The 17,879-nt window shown below is 40.1% G+C and overlaps 1 protein-coding gene across 1 annotated transcript in view; it reads left to right on the plus strand.

Annotated features, from left to right (window-relative positions):
* Positions 1–17,879, plus strand: part of grin2da (glutamate receptor, ionotropic, N-methyl D-aspartate 2D, a) — a 341,018-nt gene that overhangs the window by 91,439 nt on the left and 231,700 nt on the right. The gene's annotated exons all lie outside the window — the stretch shown is intronic.

The following is a 17,879-nucleotide window of genomic DNA, read 5'->3' on the forward strand; positions in this document are numbered from 1 at the left end:
ACATTGACATCAAAGAAACCCATGGATTTAACGTTTTAAGGAATGCATAGTGCCCAGCAACCATCAGACACGTGTTTTAAATTAAAATCCTTTTATGCAGATTAATGGTGTTTGGCTGTTTTTGGTCAATTTTTGGAAATATTTTATCTCAGGCAATATTGCGAGAATTAGCTCTGTGTAAGCACTCAGTACGTGTTGTTAAGAATCCTCTACTACTACCAAATCAAAAGCTTAGTATTTGTAAAATGGACAAAGGCATTCCCATTTTGGTGTGGACTAAGGCAGAATATCTACTAATAAAAACTATGAAGTTAGCTGTTCATGCTGATGCTTTACGATTTGGTCGGGCCAAGTCTAATTTTGCCATGTTCATTATCCTTAGCATGTTTGGCTAAAGTGAATTTTTTTTTGCTCCATAGTCTGATGATCTTATTCAGTCTTTAACTTTTTAGATTTTGGTTTGCTTCAATGTTGGAAGTCAACAACCCTCTATGCGCCACTTACTTTCCAGATTGCTATGTCGATTCGTCATTAGCACACTCATATCTATTTACGTAATCACTCCTCTGTGTGCTCTGTGGTTTTCTTTGTTTGCTGCCAGATCCGTAGCCGATGTGCCGTCGGTCTTTACTTGTTAGTCTGAAGAAGGTTTTCTGCTCAGGCTATTTTGATTTCTTCATATTTCTCCTTCAAAGTGTTTCACTTTGTCGCATTGGTATACATCTCAGTTGCATTGTCTTATTTTCTTCAGTTTTGTGCTTAAATTTAAAAAAGCATCCTTAATTTTTAGTCATTAGATTTTTAGAACCTCAACTTGTGTCTAAGTAGTGAGCATTACATATCCCTAAATTAAAATGGTTTTTGTATTTGTTTTTTTATATATCAGCTTCATATGTGTCATGTAGTTGGATCACATTCAGCTTTGATGTTAAGCTGGACAAGGCCGCTGTCGGAGCCATGTTCCTTTTTCTTTGCTTTTCATCGCCGCCAGCGGGCTTTTTAAGGTCAAGGATAATTCTGTTCAAGTGTAGCTGATGAGAAAGTGGCAAACGGGTTTCTACTATGTGCTGTGCTTTAATTGGAGAGACAAACAGAACTTGCAAAGGAACACAATGTAACAAAGATTGACACAATGAATTTTGATTGCTCTTTAAAACGAAACCTACGAACAAATAATCAATAAACAGTATCATGAAAAGAAAAGCCAGAAAGCCTTTGGTGATCAAAGAGGTCAAACGACCTTACTGAAATGACAGTTTAAAGCAGAAATTTACACATTTAAGCCTCTCTCTCTGCTTCTTCACAGCTACATTTATTATTCTCATGTTAAGCTGTTTATAAAAGACTTACTATAATACTAGTCACTATACTGTACTATACCAGAATCTGAATCAGAACGGTTGCAAACAACTCTAGGGTCATGTGACTGAAACAAAGCTGCTGGAGGGGGCAGTTCTACGGTTGTCGTTCATGAGTCCAACCGCAGAGGCCAAGACACCGTTTTCTTTGTGGTGAGAGGATCTGGTCCGAATGGATTGGATGTTTGTGGTGTAATCTCATCCTCTCATCCACTGTACTGGTGGGTTGAATTTCTTCAGCGGCCTCAGGAAGTACATCCTCTGCTGGGCATTTTTTTATGACGGCAGTGATGGCGGGCTCCCACTTGAGGTTCTGGGTGATGGCGGTGCCCTGGAAGCGACATGAGTTACGGTAGGGAGTGGGGCTGTGTGCTTCAGTGTTTTCCCTGTTTCCAGGTGGTGGGGTGGAGTGCATGCACAACGTTCCACTTCTGTACGTTGGCCGTGAGCAGGTGTGTGTTTGCTGATTTGTAAACAGCTTGACAGTGCTGCTTATTCTGGGTACTTCTGCAAAAACGTGCACACTGATTTACATGATTCAGCGGTCCGCTCAAATCGCGTTGGGTTTTTGAACGTATTGCCTACATTTGACGTGATGACATGTCTATTGACTCCATTGACATATTGACCACTTTACAGACTATCACTTTTACAAATTTCTAAAAAAAAAATTGTTATCATGATAAATTCCTGAAAAGAAAAATACAATAGATTTGTGAAGAGGTCAGGTGGGAGTCTAAAGTAGTTTTTCACTCAGTCTTTTTGTCTGATTAGATTAGGTGATACATGCCCTTATCTATGATAAATATATTCCATTGACCCATATCGCTGCTGTGAATTATTCCACCAGAAGCCAACAAAAATCACTCACTCTCAGATAAATTCCTGGAGCTTTGTAAGGGACAGAGTAGAGAGGGATTTGACTCTATAGTAGATGGAATGACTGTTGGTTTAAACTCTTAATGAATGTGTCTCGGAGAAGTGCATGGATTCCACCAAGACTTCATCATACTTGGTTTCAGTCTCAACTGGAAAACTCCCTGAGATGAAAAACAAAGCAGCAGAAACACTTCAGCTATCAAATCGATCTGTCAGCTCCTAAGACACTTTAAGCACTGCGTGGTAGGATCTGGAGCCACTTTTGAGCCACTTGGGGAAAACTATCCTTCTTTGAGTGAATTTAACTCCCATCTTGAATGTGTCTTGATCCTTTTGTTTGCACAAAAGTCATAAAATATATCTATTTTTGTGAACTTTCCCTTGTAGACTCAGGTTAACCCTTGAAGACCGGCGGGAGCGCCGGCGCTCCCATTGGCATATCTGTGTTCAAATGCTTGCAGAACTGAAACTATATAAGATAGAACAAAATCTCATAGAAAATAGATGATTTATGTGGGTGTCCTTTATTCTAAGGAAAAGTAAATTGTATCAATTGTAAAACGATGTTTTTTTTCTTTTTTTTTGTTTTTTTTCCATATAATTTGGTGGTTTTTGGTGATTTGTACCATTTTGTTTGTTTTAATGTAGGTTTTGTGTTAGATTTAGTAAACAAGTAAAAATTACTTGTATAAAGGGGTACGGATATATAAGTTTCCACTTCAGCCTACTCCTTTTCAAACACAGAAGAAGGGATAATATGTATTTTTTCTGTTTGTGGTATTTTTTTTAATTATGTATGTTTTCTTTGATTGAAATAAACTAAACTAATAAAAAAAATGTTTTTTGCATATTAAACTGGAGTTACACTTATACCTCAAACACTGAACACATCCCAGAGCGCTGCGTATTTCCGCTTATGATTTTGCAAAAAACAACTAAAATGCGCAAATAAGAAAAGCGTTTTCATTCAGACACAGACACTATGTCGTTCTGATCTGCAGCTCACAGGGCTGCACACGCTAGAATAAACGTCATCACGTTGTCAACGTGAAACGTCACATGATTTTCACTCACCCAATCACCTGCTTTGACATCATTTTCCCGCGAATTGTAGTTCTTGTTGTCCCAGTCTTTCGGCATTTTCTTGTGCTTTTTCGCCATAACACCTTTAGACAAACACATCCTACACACATCACACATCCACTACAGTCTCCCGACACACACACACACACACCACTACGAACATTTTGATGAGTCACGGACCCCCCAAATGGTACATCTTCCCTCATCGAAGCAGTTGACGCCATTACAGCACCGGAGGATGTTTAAGTATATATTCATGCAATATTCTTTATTATTGTTATTAGTATTAGTGAGAGAAAAGGAAAACTATATTCTACTTAAAAATTAGCTGCAAATATTCAACATTATCATGTTAGACTCCTGCTGTTTATTATTATTTATGTTTTTGTTACAGTTTATATAAATGAGTGTATCTCAGAAACTACTTTATGGAGGCACTTTAAATAAATTTGTGGTTGTTAGAAAGGATTGCGTGCAACTTTCTCCTTTGACAATTTTGAGGGATAAAGCTGTGGTCTTTCTGTATAATGAAAAATGTGTAAAAACAAAAAAAAGATTTTCAATTTCTTATAGAAAATGGCTTTTTTTTAGTAAAATATTTTGTTGCTATGAACATTTTACATTTGTAAAATTACAATTTAGAATGTAAGGGTTGTGTTGCTGTATAGAAAGTTAAAATACTCTAAAAATGACGTTACGTGCCATTACGTGACGTTACAACTGGCACCACAGCATGTAAAAATGTAAATATAAGTTCTGGCAAACTTGTTCTATGGCAGGTCTTAAAGGGTTAATTATGATAATATTGGGATTTTTCAGATGATTCAATATTGAACTGCCATGCAAGATCAACTTCCCAAAACAGCAGCAGAGCTGCTTGCTTAGAAACAAATAAATCCCTTGAAGCCTGGAGGCTAGTTTATGAATTTTTTGGCAGCGATTCAAGTGAGACAGTTCAGGGAAGTGATCTGAATAAAAATTACAGACGTTTATTTGAAGTAACTGGAGTCGGGGTGAATAATCATCAACTTTCCCCCCTCTGCTTCTTTTCAGTCACATTTTCTTGATCATTTCTAACTGTCCGCTAGAATCAATTGTTCAGATATAAAACGAGTTCCACACGTTCTGACATGACTTTGAACTGGCACTGGGTAATTGGGGTCAAAGGGGAAGACAGACATTGATTTCTGTTGCATCACCGCTAACAGGAGTCCCATCACTTCGCCGGTCTCAAATATTTTCACTCACACACCTGCTCACACTCTCTTTATTGTTTCATCAATAAGATAAAACCTCACTTATAGATTTTTCACTGTCGCAGACGCACACACCTGTGTGCATGCAGATCTAAAAGCAGTTGCCTCGGCATATGGTGTGGGCCAGGCTGCCTGTTTAGCCGTAATCTATTCTGCTGCTGCAGCATGGTCCTTCAGGGAGCCTCGCACTGTCAGATTTAAGTTTGCTCAGTTGTGTGTGAGCATTTGGGAGCATTTTAAACGCAGAAGTGACTCTCAGAGAAGCAAGCTTGGCATAGCTTGTTAAAGTGAGAAGCAGCTAGAAGCTCAGGTGAATGTTTTTGTGCTTTTTGCAGTTTGTCATTCCTGTTCCTGTTTTTCAGAACATCTTACTCATGTTTCACATCAAATGATGACACAGACGTTCTGTTTGCTTAGCTGTTGTCGCTGCTAAAGCTGTTGAAGCTCAAATGCTAACAGCAGTGAGATACTGAGCGGATTAACGTAGGCCGCGTGAAATACCCTTGAGCCCATCCATGCAGTGGTCAATATTTGGGCAGCAGCATGGGCTGGTGGACGCAGTGATGTTCCTGGAGCCAAACTAGCATGGGTTGAATTCCAGCAGCACAGAATATTAGATGGGCTGCACCTGCACATGTCTGGCTTAATTTCAGAGGGATTGCAACAACCTCTGCCAAAATTTAAAGTACTCAATGGAGAGGCAGAACACAAGCAAATGATCTGAAAAAATGTTTAATAAATAAAACAGAGCACATTAGTTATGCTCCCCCAGTTGACTTAATCTATTCATTTTTTTCTTGTGGAATATAAAGTTCAATTTATCCGGATCCCTAAGATGGAATGTTCTTATTATGGATGCAGAAGAAAAGGGAATGTACATAAATTTTTATTTAACTTTTTTCAATATATACATATATATATATATATATATATATATATATATATATATATATATATATATATATATATATATATATCACTGTGTGTTTGTCTTTCTAACGACTTCAAGTGGCAGTGTGTATTTTTCCTGGAAATAGGGGGAAGTAGGTACCTAAATTTTTGCAATCAACCACTATTATTCTGTTGGAGTAAGACTTTACCAACGGCTGTCCGTTAGGGTCAAAAAGCCCTGGGGAGTGCAAATTTGAGCTAAATAACAAGCACGTCAGTCTCCCTTTCATCACTGGCAACAAGTAAAGAGGTAAATGTGTAAAACAACAACATTTAAGAATGGCGAAAGTTTTGTAACCATTTCTTACAAATCAGTTAATTCATTGTGTCCTCATGGGCTCCCATCAAAGGAAAGATGGCATCTAACATGGCATCGCCCAGAGACTTAGACACGCTCCCTCGTATTTTAGACCTTCTTTTTATGGCAATATGTTACAAAGCCACCAATATTTATCAACAACTGGACATTTTTTCATTCATTTTCAACAACATTTTGATAGATATTCTTAGAAATTAATGGTAAGAACTACACATTGTCTCTTTAATCTAATTGTTGAAATATCTCTCCAGCCTTCATTCGTTTCTACAGGAGCGGTTCATCACTAAATTAAACAAATCAGCTGTGTTCACGATCTAAAATGTGCAGGAAATGTGCTGGAAGTAGACTCCAGCACTAGGTATGTCAGCTCCATTTTTTGCAAGACCAACAGGTGGCAGCCTGCCAGTCTGAAGTTGCAAGTGTGATATTCTGACCACAGAATGCAGTAGGCTCTGGGCAACATTTCGTAAACACTATAAAGGGTGATTTAAGCACATAGTGGCTCAAGAAAATTATTAACAAATATGTAAACATTGCATTCTATGACTTTAAAAGGACATTGTATAAGATAACTAAACAGGCTGAGATTGAGTTCTAATTATTATAATTATTACTTTCTGCCCCATCAGGTTTTTGTTATTTTCAGTGATTATATATATATATATAAATATATATATATATATATATATATATATATATATATATATATATATATATATATATATATATATAATTATTATTATTATTATTTTTTTCTTTCAAGAGCTTTTTTCTGAGGATGTCTCAAGTCAATGGATTTGTTTCATCCCGAGTTTTTAGAGTACCAGAATTATCTGCTCATCGAGGTCATTCCTTTGCAGTCAGAAGTGTTGGCATGTGAGATAGGAGCTTATCTCTTTAAAATGCTGAGGAAAGCAGGTAGAAAGAAATGTCACATTTAATCATGGTTGACTTGTCAATGGAATCTGAGTTTGCAACACACAAAAACACACAATAGAGACTCAAAATCACTAGATATTAGCTGGTTATTAAAGGGGCTGTAAGTCATTATAATCACCAGAATCTCTAACTTGATTAATAACATTTGGATCTTAACAATGAAACTAATCTGCTATGTTTGCACCAGTCATAGGCTCAATATGGGCATAAGATTGTTGAGCCATTGGATCAGCTGATCATTTAAATGTTTTTTTCTTCACCTTTCTAGATTACTCTGAAGTTCACTCACCTTCCATCCATCAGTGAAACCAGTGACACTGTTGTGTTGTCACGATTGTCTAATTGTAAAATGGTAAATGGCTTGTATTTGATATAGCGCCTTCTAGAGTCATGGACCCCCCAAGGTGCTTTACAACACAATCAGTCATTCACCCATTCACACACACATTCACACACTCGTGGGGGTGATCTACAATGTAGCCACAGCTGCCCTGGGGCACACTGCCGAGCACTGGCGCCACCGGTCCCTCCGACCATCACCAGCAGGCAACGTGGGTTAAGTGTCTTGCCCAAGGATACAACGACAGTGACAGACTGATCGGGCCTCAAACCTGCAAACTTCCGATTACAGGGTGAGCACTTAACTCCTGTGCCACCGTCACCCCAATTGTATGGCAAGTTATTACGTCCCCGGCTCTCTAGGAGAGATGAGGAGGGGAGTAAAGTAGTGAGTGGTTTTAATAATAATCAACGTGCGGTGTGACTTCAAAACAAGAATTTTATTACAAAAATGGGATATTTACAAAGGGCCCTAACAATACTATATACAAAACAAAAGGATATATATACATATATAAAAAGGAGATAACGAAAAGTGCCACCACAGAAGGGGGTGGGAATTTAATAACCGAGAATATATATATACAAAAGGGAAGATCTGTGGTCGAAGTCAAAAGACGGTCCGAAGTCAAATTACCAAAGGGTCTAATCCTAAATCCAAATCCAAATGCAAAAGCGAGCCAAATACCAAAGTCGAACGAGAACGAATACTAAGTTAAGCGCACTAGGAGAAGAGAATAGTATAAACTCCTGAAAGTCTACACTTTCCTGGACCTTCTCACTGACTGAGGGCAGGAGAGCAGCTTTTAACAGCTGCCCCCTGATTACTGATTTCAAACAGCTGGTACACCAAAGGCCACTGAGGCCATCTTGTGGCCAAAAAGGGCCACAGCACGTAACACAAGTTGATTCATTTATTTCACTCAATTTTCGTATCCTGTGTCTGGTCATGCCCTACAAAACTCACTGAAGTATCTCTCAACAGTCAAACCATGGTATGCCATTGTTACATTCAATGCCATTTACAGGGATTGTCATGTCTTAAGGCTGTGGCCAGAAAATAAAGAATAGTTGAACTAACCCTAACCCTAACAACCAGGCACATTTTTTTTGTCTGTAAAATTTCCCATTTAATTATTAGCAGGAAGCATGTGAATAAACTGGATGTGGAAAGCAATTCCAAAAGAATTCTACAGAAAACAGCTGACTGAGAAGAAAAGTTACACACATCCTGTGTTTCTTCTAGACATCTGCAATAAATAACCTCGAAACAGTCTGGAGGCTGTTTAAAAATGCAATGCTGTAGTAGCACATTGTGTGTAATGGGGGCAACTTTTCAAAATGTGACAAACCAGAGAATCATATCAATGTTTTAACAAAATAACGCTTATTTTTCTAATTATTATTATGACAAGTTAAATTTTTTTCTGATTTATTTTAATTTATTCGCAATAAAAACAAAATACAAAACAGGTTAACTAAAATAATAATAAAAAAGGAACAGAAAGAAGTAAAAACTTACGATATCTGTCCCCTTTAACTAAAATAAATAGAATTAAAAACAAAGTAATTTTAACTCAACTTAGAACAAAGAGGTCCAACTCCACAACTATATAAATTATTCATTTCATTTCTTATATGTTTTTTGAAGGTATATATTGTTTTAGTATTCTTAATGTCTGTACTTAATTTTTTCCACTTTTTGACTCCACATATTGAGACACATCGTTCCTCTATATTTATCCTATGCTTTGGTGTCATGTATATTTTATATCCTTTCAAATCATAGATGCTCTGTCTTTCCTTTACAGAAAGGGTAAATAAAAAGGTGATCAAGTGTGAGCTGTTTGAAACTGTGTGAAGAGAAAAACACCCCAGTTCATGCCCTTGATTTTAGAGGTTCTATATCATCATAAATTTGTATGCATGCACACGCCTAGTTTCTCCTGCCTCTGTTACAGTAATTCACATAAACAACCCCTCAATTATTAAAATACTAATTCAGTAGAAGTCGGTAAATAACACAAGCAAAATAGAAAAAAATAACAATAATAATAATAATAATAATAATTAATGTGAAGCTAGAAAACACGTTTCAAAAGAGAAAACATGTTTGGAACAATTATAAACCGAACAAAACTACTAAGAAAAAATGGAAAACAGAAAAGTCCAAATGAATGTTCTATCTATTCATTGGACCCCAGCAATATTATAAGTGAAATAGACTTCAAATTCATCTGCAAGGTCGTTGGACAATCCCAGATACTTTAGCAAGACCATTCTGCATTGCAGCATCCATTTAAAGCCCCTTTTAGCAGCCACCTTCTAAATAAGATGGAATAAGTGACAGTGCGTGTTCACATTCCAATAATTCAGCCTTGTTGCGATAAAAGCCTGAAGTGGTCTTTCAGTGGCCTCTGGAGAGAGAAACAGTCTGAACTTTACAATCCTTCCTAGGTAAAAGCGAACTGCTGCACCTCTAATGTGCTGCTGAGATTGAAAGTGAGTGCAGGATGTGCGAGAGGAATGATCAACAGTGGCAGAGGCCACCGGCAAACTCTGATGCCCCCAAAGAACGAAGGCAGTGGGGCCGAAGACTCATAAGATGTAGAGACTCTGTTAAAATAATGATTTTGTTGTTAGGTCAAGCAGATGAGGACAAAGCAGAAGTGTTTATTATTGAAAATAGTTAAACATGTTTACTATTTTACTTTCTGTAGATATCATCCTAAATTTCCATTCATCCATCATTTTCCTCCATTTATTCGGAATTGGATCATGGGGACAGCAGCCTAAGCCTAGGCCCAGACTTTCCCCTTCCCGGTCACTTGGCTGGCTCCTCCAGGGGAGCACCTAACCAGGGAGGCATTCAGAATGCATCCTAACCAGATGTGGAAGAGCAGCGGATCTACTCCAAGCCCCTCCCGGATGGCCAAGCTTCTCATCCTTTCTCTAAGGGAGAGCACAAACAAAAAACTAATTTCAGCCACTTGTATCCGCAATCTCATTCTTTCAGATACTACCTAATATTTTGCAGTAAAAGTTCCACCAGTAAGTTGAGAGCTTTGCCTTTTGGCTCAGCTCTGTCTTCACCACGACAGACCGAAACAACGTAGGCATCTCCGTAAATGCAGCACCCATCCATGCATCGATCTCTACCTTTCCCTCAATCGAGAACAAGGCCCCATGTTCCTGAAACGTCTCCACTTGAGACAGAACGTCATCCTTGTAGAAGAAGTACCTGGAGTGCAAGACAATGGCCTCGGATTAAGAAGAACTGATACTCATTCCAACTGTTCCAGCAACAATTGTAGATTGGTCTGATTAAGCCAACAGAACCATGTCTTTGGTGGAGTCTAACCTTCATTGGAAACAAGCCAGACTTACAGCCAGCTATAAAGACCAAGCTCTGGAACAATGTATAGGCGATCTAACAATCTCTATCAAGGGGCCTGGTACCCTATACTCCCAGGGTACCCGTCAGGGTACTGGGGGTATGATGGGAGTGAGAGTCACCCTAAACTCAACACAACTCACTCTAAATAGGTTTAGTTAAAAAAAAAAAAAAATTGTAGCACTTTTGATTCATGCAGATAGAAATTTGTGCCACATTTTAAATATTTTTCAAAACTGACATTTGCATAAACTGCTGAACATTTACGAGACTGGAGTTGGTACACGATGATTATTTGAGCAGAAAGTTAGCCCATTGTTCTTACTGAATGTAGGTTTTCATTTGTCAAACAGACACAATTCATGGAACTTTCGACACCCATCTATGAAAATGAAACGACTGAGCTAGACGGAACAGGGCCCGAGGTATTTCTGGATCTGATTTCTTATGCTTTTCTACTGATTATCATAATTGTGGTGTGGGTCAACAGAGGAAGCAGCCGTAGTGAGGAAACCTGTTCTTATCCCTTTTACCAGCTCATTCTGTCAGATCTCAACGTGTTCCCAAGGCAGCCTAGAGATGCAGTCCCTCTAGTGTTTTTTTCTGGGTCAGTTCAGAGCCTTCTCTTGGAAAGACATGCCCCAAACACCTCCTCTTGGAACGTGTCCGGGGACCAACCTAACCACATGCCTGAATCACCTTAGCAGACTCCTCTTGACACGAAGAAGCAGTGGCTGACCTACCCATATGCTGAAACTTCTCATCCCATCCTTAAGGTTAAGCTATCCTTCAGGGAAAATTCTTTTCAGTTACTTGTAATTGTGTCTTTTTAGTTCTTCCTCAACGTGAATGTTTGTATACTTATAAATTGTAATGAAAATAATTGACTTGGCCCCATCTCTGGAAATTAGACATGCAACCTGAAAAACAAAACAAGCACTCTCTAACGACAGGTTTTAAAGTCTTTAAGACGCATGTTTCTTCAGTACATTTGCAGTTGACTCTAGTATACATGAATGCCTTTTGAGTCAATTTCTGTGAGAAAAAATGCTCTAGCACTCCAATTTTAGAACCTAAGCTATATATTTTTTGTCATATCTGTGCTGTTTTCTGCTGACAGATGATTGTTACCTTGTGGCTTGCCCAAATACAGCTTTTGCTTTTAGTTATTTGATACTTAAAAAACCACAATGACTGATACCAGACTGCTCAGATTCTAGTTCCAATTGTACAACATGGCAACACTTGTAAACAGGATATCATGACTTCAATGTTCAACCAAAAATAAAAGCAAATACATTACATACAATTTTTATATTCATGTTTAGAATTGGCATAATATTACATTCTTTACTTATACAAAGAAACATACAATTGGGCCAACAAATAATCCATATAACCAGGATGAAAAAAACATACCAACCCATTTAAGACCAAACCATATATTAGCATACCATACCAAACCATATAATACTATGCCATAAAAAACCAAACCATACCATACCATACCATACCATACCATACCATACCATGCTAAACCAACCCATACCAAACCATTCTACACCATACTAAATCAAACCATGCCATACCATACCATACCATACCATACTAAACCAAACCATATAATACTATACCATACAAAACCAAACCATACCATATCATACCATGCCATACCATACCATACTAAATCAACCCATACCAAACCATACTACACCATACTAAACCATACCATACCATACCATACCATACCATACCATACCACCATTATTTATAAGGCTCGCAGCAAACTCGCACAAGGTGCTGTACATACAATCAAAACCAACCCTAACCCTAAATCAAGTAAACCACATGACAGATCAAGACAAGCTTGCAAATAAAACCAGCAGCTAAAATAAGTACACCACACACCATCATTAAAAAAAATGATAGGCTCTTAGCAAATGTCTCATACCAATTAAAACATAATTCATAATGACAATTTATTTATTTACTTTTTCCTGCTTAAAAATAAACTAAATATCTGAGTAACAGTAAAATAAAATGAGGGCCCTTTTTGGTCAACTGACAACTAGCCATCTGTTTTTCCGCACAGTTCTTTCCAGGAAGGAACAGCTGATTATGGGCTTCCAAATCTCATTAACAAAACTAATCCAACCGAGCTGCTTGGCGTTAAAGCTTTATTATACTGGTAATGTAGCCAAACTTCTATTAACAGTAACATCTTCACTGAAATTACATATAATATTTTATTCACGCAGATTTCTGCAATTTTCTCATATTCTTAGTGAAAACACACAGTCCATTTTCCAGATTCAATTGTGCAGCGCTGTAGCAAAAATATTATTTTAATATTTATTCATCAGTCCAGCTTGTATTTTAATTCTTGTTTTACAGGCTGCCAGGGATGACAGCCATGCAGCTGGTAAGACACTGGAAAGATAAGTTTGCACTGGTGGCACTGGAAAGCTGAGGAGGTTTTAATTAGATATGTAGTCAGGTGTCTTGTTTACATCCTAAAGAGAGTGAGTTTGGGTCTCGGGGTGTAATTAGAAAGTTGATTCAAACTGAATGTCATAATGCATGCAGCTGCATATTTTGGCCAATTGTTTGTACTGATGGAGCTGGATGTATGTGTTTGGGGAAATTGAAGAAGAAGAAGAAGACAGAAGAAAATATCATTTCTACAGCACCTCTCAAGATAAAAATCACGAGGCGCTTCACAAAAACAGAAAATGTAAAAATGTAAAAAATAATTTAGAAAATGGTTAAAAATATATTTAAAATGAGCAAAAAATAGACAATTATGATTAAAAAATGTTAAAAAAGAGAGAGAGAGTGACTGGGAAAGAGGGAAATCAGTGGATCCTGAGGAAGGTGGAATAGGTGGGAGAGCAGAATAAAGAGAGAGTGGTGAAGAAGGTCATACAAAAGCCAGCTTGAACAAGTGAGTCTTCAGCTGCTTTTTAAAGGAGACCACTGAGTCCACTGATCTCAGGCTCAGGGGGAGAGAGTTCCAGAGTCTGGGGGCCACAGCAGTAAATTATCTGTCACCTTTGACCTTTAGCCTGGTGCTGCACAACCAGTAGGCTTTGATCACTGGACCTCAGGGACCTGCTGGGGGTGTGGGGACTAAGAAGATCACCAATGTAAGATGGTGCTTGTCCATGTAAGGCCCTATAGACCAGAACCAGGATCTTGAAATGAACCCTGAAGTTGACTGGCAGCCAATGAAGCTGGAGGAGAAGCGGGGTGATGTGGGTGTGTTTGGAGGACTTGGTCAGAAGCCGAGCACAGGCATTCTGAACCACCTGTAGACGGTTCAGGGAGGTTCTGCTCAGACACGTGAAAAGAGAGTTACAGTAGTCTAAGCGTGAGGAGATGAAGGTGTGGAGAACTGTCTCAAGTTCAGAGCGGGACAGAATGGGACTCAGCTTAGCAATGTTCCTGAGATGGAAGAAGGAAGCGCGAACAAGAGAACTGACATGAGAATCCAGGGTGAGAGCTGGGTCAAAGGTCATGCCAAGATTCCTGACAGAAGGTTTGGTGTGAGAAGCAAGCTGACCAAGAGAGTCTCTGACTTTGGGAACCAGCTTGTCTGGGGCACAGATGAGGATCTCAGTCTTATCTTCATTTAGCTGTAGAAAGCTCCCAGCCATCCAGGTTTTGATAGAGTCTAAGCAGGTGTGGAACAGCTGCAGCTTAGACATCTCATGGGGCTTAAAGGAGATGTACAGTTGGATATCATCTGCATAAAGATGGTAGGAGATTCCTTTGAAGGAGCACAGGATGTGCTGAAGAGGAAGCAGATAGAGGAGGAAGAGCAGAGGCCCCAGCACAGAACCTTGTGGGACACCATGGGTAAGGGAGGTGGTGGAGGACCTAAACTTGGAGACGGCCACAGAAAAGGAGCGCTCAGAAAGATAAGAGGAGAACCACTCCAGAGCAGTTCCTGATAGGCCTACCCAGTCTCTCAGCCTCTCCAGTAGCAGGTGATGGTCAACAGTGTCAAAGGCTGCAGTCAGGTCCAGCAGGACCAGAACAGAACAGTCCCCTGCATCACTGTGAGTCAGAAGGTCATTAGAGACCCTAAGAAGAGCTGTTTCAGTAGAATGAGCTCTACGAAAACCTGACTGGAAGCTATCATCGATGTTATGTTCATCAAGAGCAGCTGTGAGTCGTTTAGCCACAACCTTTTCCAAGATCTTGGAGATGAACAGAAGTTTAGAGATGGGTCTGAAGCTGCTATGGAGAGAGGGGTCGAGACTCGGTTTTTTAAGAAGCGGGTGGATTACAGTGTTCTTAAAGTAAGCAGGGACCTGACCAGACACCAGAGAAGCATTAATTATAGAGAGCACGCTGGGACCGATGGACTGAAAAGCACTTTTAAACAAAGATGAGGGTAAGATGTGGAGGGGGCATGCAGAGGTCTTCATAGAGTTAACTAGTTTGGTTAACTCAGGTAAAGAAACAGGAGCAAAGCTATCTAGGATGATGGGCCTGGTTGGAGTCGGGAGAGGCAGCGATAAGGCTGAAGGAGAGATGCTAGATCTAACCTTATTGACTTTGTCCACAAAGAAAGACAGAAAGTTCTCACAGTCTGTAACAGAGTGGATGGGGGCTGTAGGAGAGGCAGGAGAGACGATGCTGCTGATGGTGTTAAACAGCACCTTGGGGTTCCCTCTGGCTCTGGGACACCAGGTTGGAGAAATAGGAAACCCTGGCGTCTCTGACTGCAGAGTTAAAAGATGTCAGAAGATCCTTTAGGTGCAGCAGATGGACGTGGAGATGGGTTTTCTTTCACAAACGCTCAATTTTTCTGCATTGGCGCTTCAGGCTGCGAAGGCTGTCATTAAACCAGGGAGTAGGGTTCACTGCAGGAACTGATCTGGTTCTGACAGGACAGATTTTGTCCAGAGTGGAGAGGCAGTGCTCATTAAACTGAGAAGTTAAGGAATCTGGGTCGTTATCAGAAGAACAGGGTGGATCAAAAGCAGCAGAAAAATTGCTAGCTGTGCTCTCATTAAGAAAACGAGAACTAACCATATGGCGAGCAGTAGGTGGGGGACGCAGAAACTGACAAGTTAAAGAAAATGCAATGGTGATCTGAAATATAAACGTCCTCAGGACAAACACTGTCAGCATTTAGACTCAGGGTAAAAACAAGGTCTAGAGTGTCCCCCCCTGTGTGTGTGGGGCCAGAAACATGCTGTGTAAAGCCGAAGGTGTCCATGAGGCTGGAGAAATTCATGGCAAAGTGATCAGAGGGATCATCAACGTGGATGTTAAAGTCACCAACAATCACCAGTCTGGACAGCTTCACAGTGGAGGATAGAAAGTCACTAAACTCCTGAAGGAAAGAACTATTTGGACCAGGTGGACGATAGACCACAGCACAGTAGAACGGGTCCTTACGCCCGACTTTAATCAGCTACAGTTGAAAGGAAGCAAAGTGACCAGAGGTTGTAGAGCTACATGGAAGATGGTCTCTGAAAACAATAGCTAGGCCTCCACCATGACCAGAACCCTGGGGCTGACTAAGAAAAGAATAACCACTCGGGCAGAGTTCAATTAGACCAGAATAATCAGATGTTTGCTGCCAAACTTCAGTCAGAAACATAAAATCCAGGTTTTTAGAGAGAATTGAATCATTGGGCAGGAAGGACTTATTGTTAACAGAGCGGGAATTTAATAGAGCCATGCTGAGTGAGGTGGAGGAATCAGAAGCTACAGAAACAGCTGGAGTTAGTGGACGTAAATTGGCAGGGTTAGATCCACGGTGTTTATAAAAACCACATATGGAGGGAACAGGAGGAGAAACCTCTGAGGAATGAAGATAAACCGACCTTAAAAAACTTGGACGGAGAAACCGCGCTGCAATGCGGCCTGGCGGGAATGCGGAAATGGCACTCAACTCGCCAAACAAAGGAAATGAAGCTAGAAGATCACACGATGTTTACTAGATAAACCGTGCTTTAAGAGAAGTCTTATTCTCACCTGGGTTCCTGCTCGTTTACCTCTTTTCCTCCAACATTTTCCCGTTCCCATTCCCGTTGCCAAAGAGAGCATCCAACTTTACGTCAGATAAACCGATTCCAACTTCAAGTACAATTAGGATCTTTTGTGTAAAAAATTGTTGCTTTAATGTTGTTTTAGCCAACAAACAGCAGTTTTATGAAATGTGTTGATATCGTCCCCCTGGTCCCTCCTGAAGGATTCAGATCAGCTGCGGTCTTCTCTGGCGTGCCTCTCTCCGAGGTCCTGAACTGGTGCTGGGGCGCTGGAGAGAGTGAGGAAGCCGTTTCTGGTGCTGTCCCTGGTGCTGAATCCTTGGCAGTGGGGACAACAGGCTCAGGTAGAGATAAGAAGATGGACCGAGGGGACGAGGTTCGTCACAGCCCCCCCCCCCCCCCCCCCCCCCCCCTAAACAGCTAAGAAAGAAAAGCATTAAAAGGGGTTTTCTTTCTTAAGGAAAAAGACCTATAAAAGCAAACTCAGGGAGAAAAATGCCCGTCAAACCAAATCTTGGATAATTTATTATATTTAAATACGGATGAGTCCCCACTGACTGCTTAACATCACTTCTCTAAAACTGCAGCCTAGACTTCATGTGCCGTGCAGGTGGGCAGATTAAGCACATGTTTTAAAGAAAAACATACTAACCAGCAAAGAAGAGGGGTGGCCAAGCCTGCCCCTTTTCCTCCTGGGGTGCTCCCGAGATGGTGCCCAAAAGGACACCAACACTAACCCGCGTGACACAACACAAATAAACTAACAAACAGGACATACCCCAAAGGGGGTATACCTCTGAAACCTAACAGGGAACTCACCCTCCAATTGACATTATCAATATCAAATAAAGGCACTTTCTACCCTGGTAGATCAGTGTTTCACTCCTATGTTCTAAAAACCACGTAAGTATTTTCTGTTTATTTCTCTTTTACGGTCGCCTTTACAGTGTACCAAAATCTGCGAGACAGACCATCAACAACCACGTTCTCGCGGCTCCTCTTATGCCGGATGTCGAGGTCATGCACTTGAAGCAAGAGGGCCCACTTCAGCAACTGTTGATTTTTATTGATCATCCTGGAGAGGAAACTTACAGGGTTAAGATTAAAATTAGTGAAATGTTGCAAAGAAAGTAACACGGCTAGAATGAGACAGAAAGAAAAAGAAAGAGGGTTTGTCGGTCGTGGACTAGAAACCGAATTAAGTTTTAGCTGGTCGTCCCCCTCAGGGATGGGAGTGAAGGATGCGGCTGCGCACACCACAGCTGCAGAAACCTTTGGTGTTGAAGCCTGAGGGGAATGGAAATGCTTCAACATGTTAATGTGACAAACCCTGGACTTACGGCGACGATGAGG

This window comes from Nothobranchius furzeri, chromosome 19 (genome assembly GCF_043380555.1).
Source record: "Nothobranchius furzeri strain GRZ-AD chromosome 19, NfurGRZ-RIMD1, whole genome shotgun sequence".
In the NCBI taxonomy this organism is placed as follows: domain Eukaryota; kingdom Metazoa; phylum Chordata; class Actinopteri; order Cyprinodontiformes; family Nothobranchiidae; genus Nothobranchius; species Nothobranchius furzeri.